At 44.3% G+C, this 12,488-nt stretch overlaps 1 protein-coding gene across 5 annotated transcripts in view; it reads right to left on the minus strand.

Annotated features, from left to right (window-relative positions):
- The window catches only part of CCNB1IP1 (cyclin B1 interacting protein 1), a 347,622-nt gene that overhangs the window by 255,372 nt on the left and 79,762 nt on the right, over nucleotides 1-12,488 (minus strand). The window lies entirely within an intron of this gene.

A 12,488-nucleotide genomic window follows, 5' to 3' on the forward strand; every position in this document is an offset into this window, starting at 1 on the left:
ATTGCTGCTTCAGTGCTGTGACCTGCACGGAATCCCGATTGGTATTGATCGAGCAAGCTGTATCGTTCTATGTGGTTGCCAAGTTGTGTGTGAACACATTTTTCTAGCAATTTGGCCAAGGTATGGATGTTGGATATTGGGCGATAGTTATTCAAGTCTGTAGGGTCCGCAGATGGCTTCTTTAGGATTGGGCATACCTGGCCTGCTTTGAGGATTTCAGGGATATTTCCTTGGAGGAGGGAGGAGTTTATAATCTTGGTCCATAAAGGCAATATCAATGGGATGAAGTCTCAAGTAGTTTGCGGGTAGAGGGTGTGTGTAGTGGTTGGAGGGATTCAGGGCAGTAAGCGTTGTCAATATAGTTTCTTCACTGTAAGTACTGAAGGCGGACCAGGAGGCGTTGTTTTTGCAGTCAAACTTTGCGGAGCATAAGAGAGGGGCTCCTGGCAGGGGCATTGAGGTGACCATGCGAGTATCTGTATGAGATAGTAGGTTGTTGCGCACGTCTGACCTTAAGTTTTTTGTCTTCCTAGTGAAGTAGGAGGCAAATTCCTCGCAATTGGGTAATGTTTCTGGGTTAGCTTGGGGGAAGTTCGAGTCACCTTTCGATTGAGATTTTATTAGATGAGGCTCAATCTCTTGAACTGCTCCTACTTCCGGAGGAACTCCTATTGGCTGTTGTGGGTGTTGCTGTTGTCCACTTCTCTGAGTTTCCTGCAACGATTGGATACTACTTTCAGTAGAGATAAGTCATTTTAAACATCACTGCTCGTCGGCGTTGCCTTGATTATACTGGATGCCTCTGTGACAGACATGGAATTGGGCCTAGATTGAGGTGGGTCCACTGATTTGGGGTGCTGCTCCAAGGTTGCTCCCCAGAGGTCGGTGTGGCAGGCAGTTTTTTCCCCCAAAAAATCTGGGTTGACATACCAGTGGTGGTGGTAAGCACCTTCTTCTCACTGGCCACTTTATTGGTAGCACCTTTCTGTGGAGTAATCTTGAAGCTGGCAGTTAGCAGTGGCACATAGCTTTACAAGTTGAAGAGATGTCTGTGATGTGTGGGCCGGTAGCGTCATGTAGTGCACAGGCCTTTATTCTGGCAGTACTGCGGCTGATGTTGTCTCTTGTGCACCTAAAAGAAAAGAAGCAAGAAGGACATCAGTGAAACGTGGAATTGTTGCAGTTCAATTAGTAGTAGTAACACAATATCATTTACTGTGGTCGCTGGTTACTCCCATTTATAAATAATTATTAATACAGTGTATCTATTTGTAAAATGGAAAACCACACCAACAAACTTGGTTGACTGTCTGTGCACTCAGGAAGGGTAAGAGAGAGCAAAAACAACAACATCCAGATGGTGTTTGCTTTATGTGCGTCACGTGATGCCACTCACATGTAATGTGGTGCACAGGGAGGTGCAGCTGACAAATGATAATGGAAGGAATAATCCCTAGACAATGAATGCGGTATGTACCATAGCATACGTGGGGTTGATTTATGACAGCCATAGTGAAAAATGGTATGAGCAAAAAAATATTTTATTAAATTTAGAAAAATATCACAAAATTTGAAAAAAGAAGGAATATAATTACTTACCAGGTATTAAAAAAATGGAAAAAATTCAAATTAAACATAAAGAAGTTATCCTCAAAGATATAATAATAAGGTATTAAACTGCTACCTCATTGCTCAACCATCCATGCAGCCTCTGGCAAAGGGCCACACTGGCTGGACGCACAAAAGGGTTACCCGCTAGTGCCACATAGTCATCAACAACAACAGTACTAAGCTGGAAGGCATTGGGAACAAAGAGAAGACATGCAAGCCTATAGGGAAAGCACACTGGCTGCCTAAACAAAATGGCCACCGACCACAGGGTCACAAGAGAACACATGCAGGCCTATGGGGGAAAGCACACTGGCTTGCTATTAATAACACAAAATGGCCACCAGTCACATGGTCACAACAACAAGAGGCAGGAGGGCGAGGCCTGGAAAACAAAGAACACATACAATACCATGGACACTGACTGTATTAAAAATGGCCCCTGGCCACATTGCATGTGGAACAAAGGCAAATGGTGGTGCCCTATGACAAACACACACATACACTGGCCACACAAAGGAGGCATGCATGGTATAACAGAGTAAACAGCATTGATCCAGCAATGCCAAAAATTAACAGGTCTGCAGGTGTTTACAACACACATCCTCCAAAGGCATTACCTACACTGTGTGCATGAAAACAAAACGTGAAATACCAAAGAAAAACACATTTTGCTTTTCAATCCAAATCCATCAGTGGCCTGAAAAAGCTGTTTCATCCAACAGACAACACCGAAACATTTGTTTCATTGTAAAAACAATTTTTATTGGCATTCCAAGTCAAAAATAGTACAGTGCAAATGTTAAAACAATGCAGTAAGAACCAACATTTCAGGATAACAATACATTCCTGACAAGATGCCTTTTATAGATAACAATCCCCCAAACCGTTCCCTCCCTGAGTCCCACCCCCCTATTCAGTGTGCCGCTGTCCTCTCTCTCAAGCAACTGAGAACCAACAGTGAGTTACCTCCTAGAGAAGAACAATATCAAAAGGTAAGTAGTGCATATCAACGGGGAGCCGATCTCTCAGAACCTCTATCGTTACGTGTTACGATTGTGTGCTTCACTGGAAGTGGGGTACCCCTCAAAATATCAACCATTCGGTGTTGCTACACCGTCATCCTCACTCTGGTCACTCTCAGGCGACTGGAGCGCAGTCACTAGGGCCTCCTACGCTCTAGCCACCTCCAAGGCCCTGTCATTATCTAGGCGCCTGGCCTGTTGCAGCCGCAACGCGCTCTCCGCTTTCGCCCACCGCTCCAAAGTGGTCCTCCAACGCAAGTAGCTGGGTCCCTGGCTAGATTTCCAATGCATGGTGATCTCTCGTTTAGCTAGTATCAAGCCCAAGTCGTAGAACTTACTGGTAATGCGATTACAGGGGGTGTGAGGGAACCACAACAATAAGCAAGCGCCCATATCTGCTGCAATCTGCCGGTCCGTGACAGCATTCAGGCAGGCCATCACTGCTTCCCAGTAACCAGTTAGCCTACCACAGGACCAAAACATGTGCGCAAAAAACATTTGCTTCATGCACCAATGAATAGTACTGGGCGTACTAGCTGAACAGCCCATTGGCAGACTAGGCTACATAGAGACTTAAACTAAAAGAATATTGCACATGTATTAGGAAACATGGAGAAAATGTACTAAACTGTGCAACATTTTTCCTGTACAAATAAGGAAAATTACATGCATAACAACTACAAACAGCAAGGAGACATGGCCGAAACAAATGCAAGGCTATGGCAAACGCACAATGACTTCCTACACAAAAAGGCCACATGATTACAACAAGAAGCAGGAGGCTTAGAAAACACAGAACGCATGCAGGCCTATGACAAAAGCACACTGGCTGCCCACACAAAATGGCGGTCAGCCACATGGTCACAACAACAACAACCAGCAAGAAGACATGGCCACAACAAAGAAGACATGCAGGACTATGGCAAAAGCACACTGGCTGGATATACAAAATTGCCGCCTGCCACAAGGTCACAACAAGAAGCAGGAGGTCTAGAAAACAAAGAACGCATGCAGGCCTATGGCAAAAGCACACTGGCTGCCTACACAAATAGGCCATCAGCCACAACAACAACAACTATGGCCGTAACAAAGAAGACATACAGGCCTATGAAAAGGGCACACGGCTGGATTCACAAAATGGTCGCCAGCGACATGGTCCCAACAAGAAGCAGGACGCCTAGAAAACAAATAGCACACGTAGGCCGTTGAACAGTCCACTGACTATACAAAATATCCCCTGGCCAGTGGCCACATGGCATGTGAAACAAAAGCAAATGGTGGTCTATGGCAAACACACACAGACACACTAGCCAGACAAAGGAGGCATGATACACCAGAAAACACAGCATTAATTCAGTAATACTAAAACGAAAATTAACAGGCAAAAACAAAAGGTTTACAACAACACATCCTTTAAAGGCATTACCACACCTAGGGCCCCATTAGGATGTCGGGCGGATTGCCTCGCCAGGGTGGCGGTGGTCACCGCCACCCTGGCGGAGGCAATCCGCCCGACATCCTTCCCTGCATTCCCCCCCGCCATATTACGATGGCGGAGGGGACCGCAGCGGTGGGAAACACCGCCCGCCTGTTTTCCGCCCCGGTCGCCTGGCGGGCGGGGCGGATAAGTGATAACATGGTGGCGGTGACTATCAGACACCGCCAGCCATATTAGAATAGGCATCTGACAATGCCTTTCCGTGGCGGCAATGCCGCCACGGAAAGGCAGGCGGACTTCATTCTGGGGGCCCCCTGCAGGCCCCCAGAGTGCAGCACAGTAGGGGGGTGCACACAGGGGAGTACCTATGGTACCCCCCTGCATTTGCATAATGAAAGCGGCAGGCACCGCGCGGTGCCTGCCGCTTTTGTCATGCAAATGCTGCAAAGCATTTTCAGCATTGTGGCGGGCGGTGCAGAGTGCACCGCCCGCCACAATGATGGGAATACAGGATGCGCCCGCCACTGTGGCGGGCGCATCCTAATGCTGCCAACGGGACCCCCGCCCTCATGGCGGCCGGTCCTTAGTACCGTGAGGATGGCGGGCGGGCAAAGTCCGCCCGCCATCCTAATGGGGCCCCTAGTTCTTTGCACTATTAGCAGGCAGAAAAAAACTTGAAATACCACCAAAAAAAGATGTTTTGTATTTCAATCCAAATCCATCCATAGCCTAAATGATGTTTCAATAGACACCACAGAAACAGTTGTGTCATGCAACCATGACTAGCACTGGGCCTTCTGGCTGGAAGGCCAATTAACATAGTGAATTAAATCAATATTGCAAATGTATTAAAAAAAACATGGATAAAATGTACTAAACTGTGCAACATTTTTACTTTACAGAAGAAGAAAAATGAAATGCAAAGAAATCACTAGGCGCTTATTGAAACAACAAGCTAACCATCACAATAGATTGTGCTTGGACCCAATCAAACAACACCAGTTTCTCAAATTACTTGTAAAATCTCAAATACAAAGTCCTTAAATCCAATGGACTATGCAGAAGACACAAAGAGTGATCCTTCCAGCTTCAAATCCAAATGAAAAGTGACCAGGAGATGGACAGAGCACTGGAAGGAGCCTGCTGGGCAGGAAGTTGGAGACTCTGGGGAATTAACTTCCAGTTGAAAAAAAGGGGACTCCTTGCACAAAACACCCATCACCAACTGTCAATTCAAGGAGTTTTCAAACTCCAAATCATCATTTCAGGAAGATTTTGATACCTCGAGAATCTTCCCCAGATTGCAATTGCGGTAGATCCTGCACGTTCAGGATCGTGTACAGCAGAAAACATACGCCGGAAGTCGCTGGCGCAGCCAAATCATGTGTTGGCGATGGTAAAATCTCGCAGGATCATCTGGCTGGCTAGCAAATCTCGTAGCGCCCTCGACCGCCCTTGAAAATCTCGTCTGCGATCGCGAACCTCTGGCAAGTCGCTCCTGCCTTCTCAAAAAGAAATTCCGAGTATGCTACCCAAAAAAACTATTCCGCAAAATGGAGCAGAGTTTTACACCCGGGCTTAGTCCGTCATAAGGCTGCAGTCTTGTTTTCTTGTGTACTCTTTGGATTCTGATGTTGGGGCGTACTCTTGAATGTTTGAGATGCCTATCTCCTTTATACAGACCATGAAAGCCTCTCACATTGTAGATTATAGAGAGACTGGGATGTTATTCCCTTCAAATTAATCTAGAATTGCGTTTCTTATCTCAAAGGGAACCTCCAACACACGTAATTTGGTATAACTGTGAGGATGTTTAGTTTTAGTATCACTGATGCATGGTCAGGTAATGTTCGAGTCGCATATTAAAATGAAGAGGCTATGTGAGCTATATCTCTTTAAATGAGCCAGCAGTTTATGTGTGAAAAACTCTCATGCACAGTCAAATAGCATGAGATTTGCTTGCTACTTCACGTGTACACTCCAGACAGCCATAATATGGATCAATGTTTGTGTTGCTATGGTGACTTGGGCGCTATGGAAACTTGTTTGATCTAATGCATTTTTCAAAGTTATGTTTAAATCTTTATAGATTATATTGGTAGTGTCTTGTTCCATTAGTGCTTCTATCTTCTGACAGAAAACACAAGTCTGTATTAGGGGCGTGCAGATGTTAAATGTTAAATGGGGCTGCATATAATGAACCTGTTAGTGTCAAGATCCTATCTTCATGGTTCACATACACATTAAACATTTTGAATTTCACTGTCTTCTAGATGAGAATAGCTATCCCTCTAGCATAAATACTAAAGGAGGGAAAGTATCTTCATTCTCATTTAGAGGCAAATTTTGGTCATCACTTGGGTCATAGATGCGTCTCTTGTAACAATATGTCTATCTTGAGTCTGTTAAGAAATGCCATTACTGATCTTTCGTTTTTAGAATTGTTTAGCCATTACTGATCTTTCGTTTTTAGAATTGTTTAGCCCTCTAATATTACACATCATTATTCTAATTCTACACACTGTAATATATATTTCTGTCCCTGTATGTTTCCCAATAAGAAGAGCATCTTAGTCGCTTGTTGTAGTCATTACCAGAAAGTCTGACAATCAAATTGCCTTGAAAGGTAACAGAAACAGTAGTAAAAGAAAAATACCCACCCCGCACACACACTGCAAATCCCAAATTTCAGTGTAGCATACCTTCAAGTCTCAGCCCACAACCTGAGAAACAACTGTGGATTATGCTTAAGAGTGTGATGTCACCCACTACCCGTGCCATATAGTTACAAGTACATCAAGAACAGCAGAAACATACGTTAGGCATACTCTAAATATGCTCATAAACTGAATGTCAATGTGCATCGTCAGGCAACATCTCTTTTATTGGAGTCCACTTCTTGTTAGGCATTCTGTTGCTGTTGACCATATATTCTTGGAAGTGTTTACCATCAATGCTTATTTTAATTCTACATCATTTATCTTATTTTGATCTGCTCCGTTGTCAGTTCCTTTTGTGAGCTCTGTTTCTGTCTATTCTTTAACAATTTCCTTGAAGATGTGACTTTGGCCTTAATACGTGACTTTTAACTTTGTTCTGTAAAGCATAGCGTAATTCAGCTTTGCCTCTCGTAAGGTAAACTAGCAAAATAATGCTTGACACAGCCTGTGAAGTATGGAAATATTGAAATGTGAGCTCTTTGATATTCCAGCTTATCATTTTCATATGTCACTTTTCGAACTTGATCTCTGTCCACGTAATTTAGGAAATTGGCAATTTTTGGCTAAACTGGGACATATCAAGTAACTATCCTTGCAATTCCGCCATGCACAGTGTTGTGATCAATTATATAATTTCAGATGTTACAGTGATGTTATCAGTAAAGTCATGGAACTTGTAATGAGGGATGAATTATGGGAGGTACAGTAACATATTATTACAATTTCTAACTATTACATCAATTTAACCTTAGGTTTTTTTTTTCCAGTGAATTTCTAGAATTTTTTAACCTAAGGTAAGATGTCCATCGCCTTGTACGGCATGGCGCTGGGCGCAGAGCCTGGCTTAGTCAAAGAATGAGAACACCACAACAATGTGCCAATAAAATGGTGGGCCTATTGGCTTCATGAACGAGTCAGCACATAAACATATATAAAGCAGACCTATGTTATCAAAAAGTCACCATTAACTATATTCAAGCGTATATTTTATGAATCCACCCATTCTAATGTTTAAACATAGTACAAGGAGTCCCTGCACTCCAGCTGTGTGCATACAGCTCTAGCATGAATTGTATTAATAAAAATATGCTAAGCTCTCCTGAGGTCATGGATGTAATGACCCAGAGCTTCCTAAAGACTTGGAAGGGGGTATGCATTCCCCTCCCCCCCAAAAATACACACATATTAGGGCTGTATAAAGCCAAGATGCTGGCCAAACAGTGACCTGATGACATGATTGTACCCCACAGATAAGAGGTGGAGACAGAGAGCGCAAACTTCACTAGTTGGAAACAAATTATTTAATTAAGTTGGGAACAAAGTTACTGTTTGGCTTGAATAATAACATGGAGTTGTACATACACGCATAATTTCAGATCAATAAAGTAGAAAGTGGCAATAAGGAGTGAAAGTACACATTCTAATTCTGCTCAAATCTGAAATTGTAGGGGAAATATTACGATGGCCCCGGCCATTGATAGTCTTCTCATTAATGATGTCATTTCAGATGCTGCGGTCATGTTATCAGTGATAGATTATGACGGATGTAAAATGTGGGTAAATTAGCAGTGCATGGCGAAGGCATGTGTTACAGTTACCTTAGGGAACGAGTTATAGTTACTTGAGATAACGATAACTGTTGAATTTCAGTGGTTTAGTTAGTTTACAATGGTATGTTTTAACTGACATTTTCACCTAACTATAAAGTCTCTGTATCCTTTGTTTTTTTCAGTGTTTTATTATTGTAAAGGAACAAACAATTGTAATTCTTAACTATAAGATTCCTTTAACCTTTGTTTCTCCAGTCAACTTCCACGTTTAAAAAAATGTAAAAGTAAAGTATTATTTTATTACCATACGTAAGATAAATTCAATGCCGCGCATGGCCATGGGATTCACCGCAGACCCTCAATTGTAGCAAATGCTGTGTGCGGTTTGGGATTGGCGGCAGCACCTTCCGCAGGCAGCCAACCCCATGCCATACGGCATGCGGCACGTGGCTGGTCCAACCCCCACTGGTGGCCAAGACCCCCCCCCCCCACTGCGCACAAGTCATGCACAGCGAGTTGTGGGCACACAAGTCATCCACTATCTTCTGTGGACTTAGTGGAGCAACTCATGACTTTATACCTATGGATTGCTTGACCCACTTCTTACATACATACTACTACATGCGACTAGCCCTGATGACGTATGCTGATACAGTTACAGCATTAGTCGAAACACGTGTTGGCATAACAAGCAAAATGGACTGAATGGATACATATTAAAGAATATTAATTAAAATCACAATCTCAACGTTTGATGTTTTTGAGTACTCAGATATCTTCTTCGTTGACGTTTGGAATCTCTCCAGCAGAGGAAAATTGGGTGGCTATTCCTCCTCCTACAGCATCAGACACTAATGGGATGTTGTCAAAAAACCTATCCAATTGTATTTAATTGCATCAACTGTGGTAGTGTGTGCCATCTTTCCCAGCCATCACACTTATATGCCTTAAGCTTGCGAGAAGTGTTTGGGAGGCGGGGCTTCAGTCAATTTTCTTTATTTGTAGGCCAGCAGGGCAGACGTGTGTAGTGTGTATGCGCTGGAGCACCTAAGGTAAGCGCATCTGCGCCCATCCGCGTCACGGCCAGCGCCAGCCATTATGATAGTTTAAACCAGACAAGCTGCTTTCTTCTAGCTTTCTAATAGGTCTTAACAATAAAGTCCCTCAGTGTAGGAAGGCATGGCACCCATGCTTAGAGGGCTCAGTATCGTGTATGATTTGTAAAAAAACGAATTTGGCGTCTTTCCAAAGCCCCTCTAACATTCTTTATTCCTATAGTTAGGCAAACAACCGTTTCTTGTGGGCTTATAAATACTCATTCTCTTAGTAAACACTCACACGACGTTTTTGATCTAATTGATGATTCCCTATTTGATTTGATTTTTGTTACGAAATCCTAGCTTCAACCTTGGTGAAACCCGGTTCAGCTCTTTCTTCAGGTTATACTATTATAAATGATAGACGAGAAGGCCCTGGATGTGGTCTGGCTATAATTTTTTGCAAAACATTCCAATGTAGTACTTTTGATATGAATTTCCTACAAAAGAGCAGAACGTCTGGGATTCTGCTCCTAGATCAGTCCATCACAATCTTTTGCTGGAGGTCTTCTATATCATCCACCAGGCTCAGAACCTTCATTTATTCCATTCCCTCATGCCTTACGGGAAGCTCTGGCTCCCCATTTATCGTAAAATGCAAATTTTACCATTCTTTGGGATTTTAATTACCATCTTGCGGCTAAGGATGATTCTGAAGAAGCCACCTTTTTGGATATTCTCAATATAGTCTTACACAATCAGTGTCTGCACCTACTCACATAGATGGACAAACTCTGGATAGGGTCTGCTCTAATTACTCTCAGTTAATAATTGACTCCTCCTTTATTCAATCCTTGACCGATCATACTCTAATTCCATGTAAAGTTTTATTTAATATACACAATTCTGTTTCCCCAGGACTAAATGTGATTCTCTTATCTTAAGGAAATGGAATTAGATTATGACTAACCCCACTCTGACTAACCAACTAGTCTCCACTGCCCCAGTTCTCACTGGAACATTGGCCAATAAGCTTAAGTTATTTAACAACTAGATCTTAAGTACAGCTATGGAATAAGCGCCCCTGTTTCAGGCTTGCAAACGCAATTCAATCTCCTCTGATCCCTGGTTCTCTACTACAGGAGCTGAGATGAAGGTGCACTTTAAAAACCTTCAACTTAAGTGGCGTCAGGCTTATAAACTGGAGGCATTAGTCTGTTTCAAATTTGCTCTCAAATCATATGATAAATTAAGGCCACTAAGAAATCTTACTATACTAGGCAAATTGAAGAAGCCGATGAGGACTCAAAAACGCTATTTAAAATGTCATAATCTTTTCTTCATCCCAAAACTCTAACAAGGGAAATACCTCCTTCCCAAGATCTCTGGGATCGGCGTGCTGTTTTCTTTCATGGTAAAGTCTAGAACATCCAACAAGCCTTCCAATTACATATCTCAACTTCTGACCAAGTCCATGACTGTATCTCTATCATCACAAATGCAAGAATGGATGCTTTTCAGAAAATCCCATTGACCCCTGCCCTCCTACCATTCTTCATAAGGCTATGGAAGTGATTAACCAGAGTTTGCATTCATCTTTGTCAACTGCGAAAGTCCCTAATATTTGGAAACTAGCTGTCGTGAAACCTCTAGAAACAAAATCTTTAACAGACCCTACCACGCTATCAATTCTTCGGCCTATCTTCTTATTGCCCTCTGACTAAAATGTTTGCAAAGTATTGTAACTTACTTTGTATCTGGAGGATTTAAAAATTGACTTCAGCCCAAAGAATCTGGTTTTAGGCCAAAATACTGCACGGGGTTAGCTTTGATGGAGGTATCTAAAACAATCTAAATGACTTTAGATGCTGGGAAACACTCTGTCTTGATTTTATTGGATCTCTCTCTGGCATGTGACACCATTTCACATGCGATGCTTCACCAGCGAAGCCAGGAATGTGGTATTTCACACAAGGCACAAGGTATACACAACAGCTTCGGCACACAGCCCACGCACCCAACCACTGAACCGACGCCCACCACCACGCTCCACGCCTGGACCCTGGTCAGCACCGAAGACACCATCCACACAATGAACACCATCCACTCCGGATCACCAACCGACCCATGCACCCACCACGTCTTCAACAAGGCCGCCTCCATCATCGCACCCCAACTCCGAGACGTCATCAACTGCTCCTTCAACACCGCCACCTTCCCGGAGAGCTGGAAGCAGGCCGAACTCAGCGCCCTCCTGAAGAAACCATCAGCAGACCCCACCGACCTCAAGAACTACCGTCCCATCTCGCTCCTCCCGTTTCCTGCTAAAGTCATCGAGAAGACCGTCAACCGACAGCTTGCCGCCTTCCTCGAGACGAACGGATCCCTCGACCCCTCGCAGTCCGGCTTCCGAGCCAACCACAGCACCGAGACCGCCCTCATCGCAGCCACTGACAACATCCGAACCCTGCTCGACAACGGGGAAACAGCTGCCCTCATCCTCCTGGACCTCTCCGCAGCGTTCGACACTGTCTGCCACCGCACCCTAGAACAACGCCTCAGCAACATCGGAATCCAAGAGAAGGCTCTGGAGTGGATCATCTCGTTCCTCGCCGGAAGAACCCAGAGAGTCCGCCTTCCCCTGTTCAGATCCGAGGCCACCGAAGTCATCTGCGGCATACCACAAGGATCATCACTCAGCCCCACCCTCTTCAACATCTACATGAGCCCCCTCGCGGCCATCGCACGCCAACACAACCTCAACATCATCTCCTACGCCGACGACACTCAGCTGATCCTCTCCCTCACCAATGACCCAGCCACCGCCAGAACCAACCTACACGAAGGGATGAAAGAAGTAGCCGAGTGGATGAAGAACAGCCGCCTGAAACTCAACTCAGAAAAGACGGAAGTCCTCATCCTGGGACCATCTTCCTCCACCTGGGACGACTCCTGGTGGCCCCCCGCCCTGGGCAGCGCACCCAAACCAACGGACCACGCACGCAACCTGGGCTTCATCCTGGACTCCTCCCTCTCGATGACCAGACAAGTCAACGCCGTCTCATCCTCATGCTTCAACATCCTACACATGCTCCGAAGATCTTCAGATG

The sequence above is a fragment of the Lissotriton helveticus genome, chromosome 3_1 (assembly GCF_964261635.1).
Source record: "Lissotriton helveticus chromosome 3_1, aLisHel1.1, whole genome shotgun sequence".
Classification (NCBI taxonomy): Eukaryota; Metazoa; Chordata; class Amphibia; order Caudata; family Salamandridae; genus Lissotriton; species Lissotriton helveticus.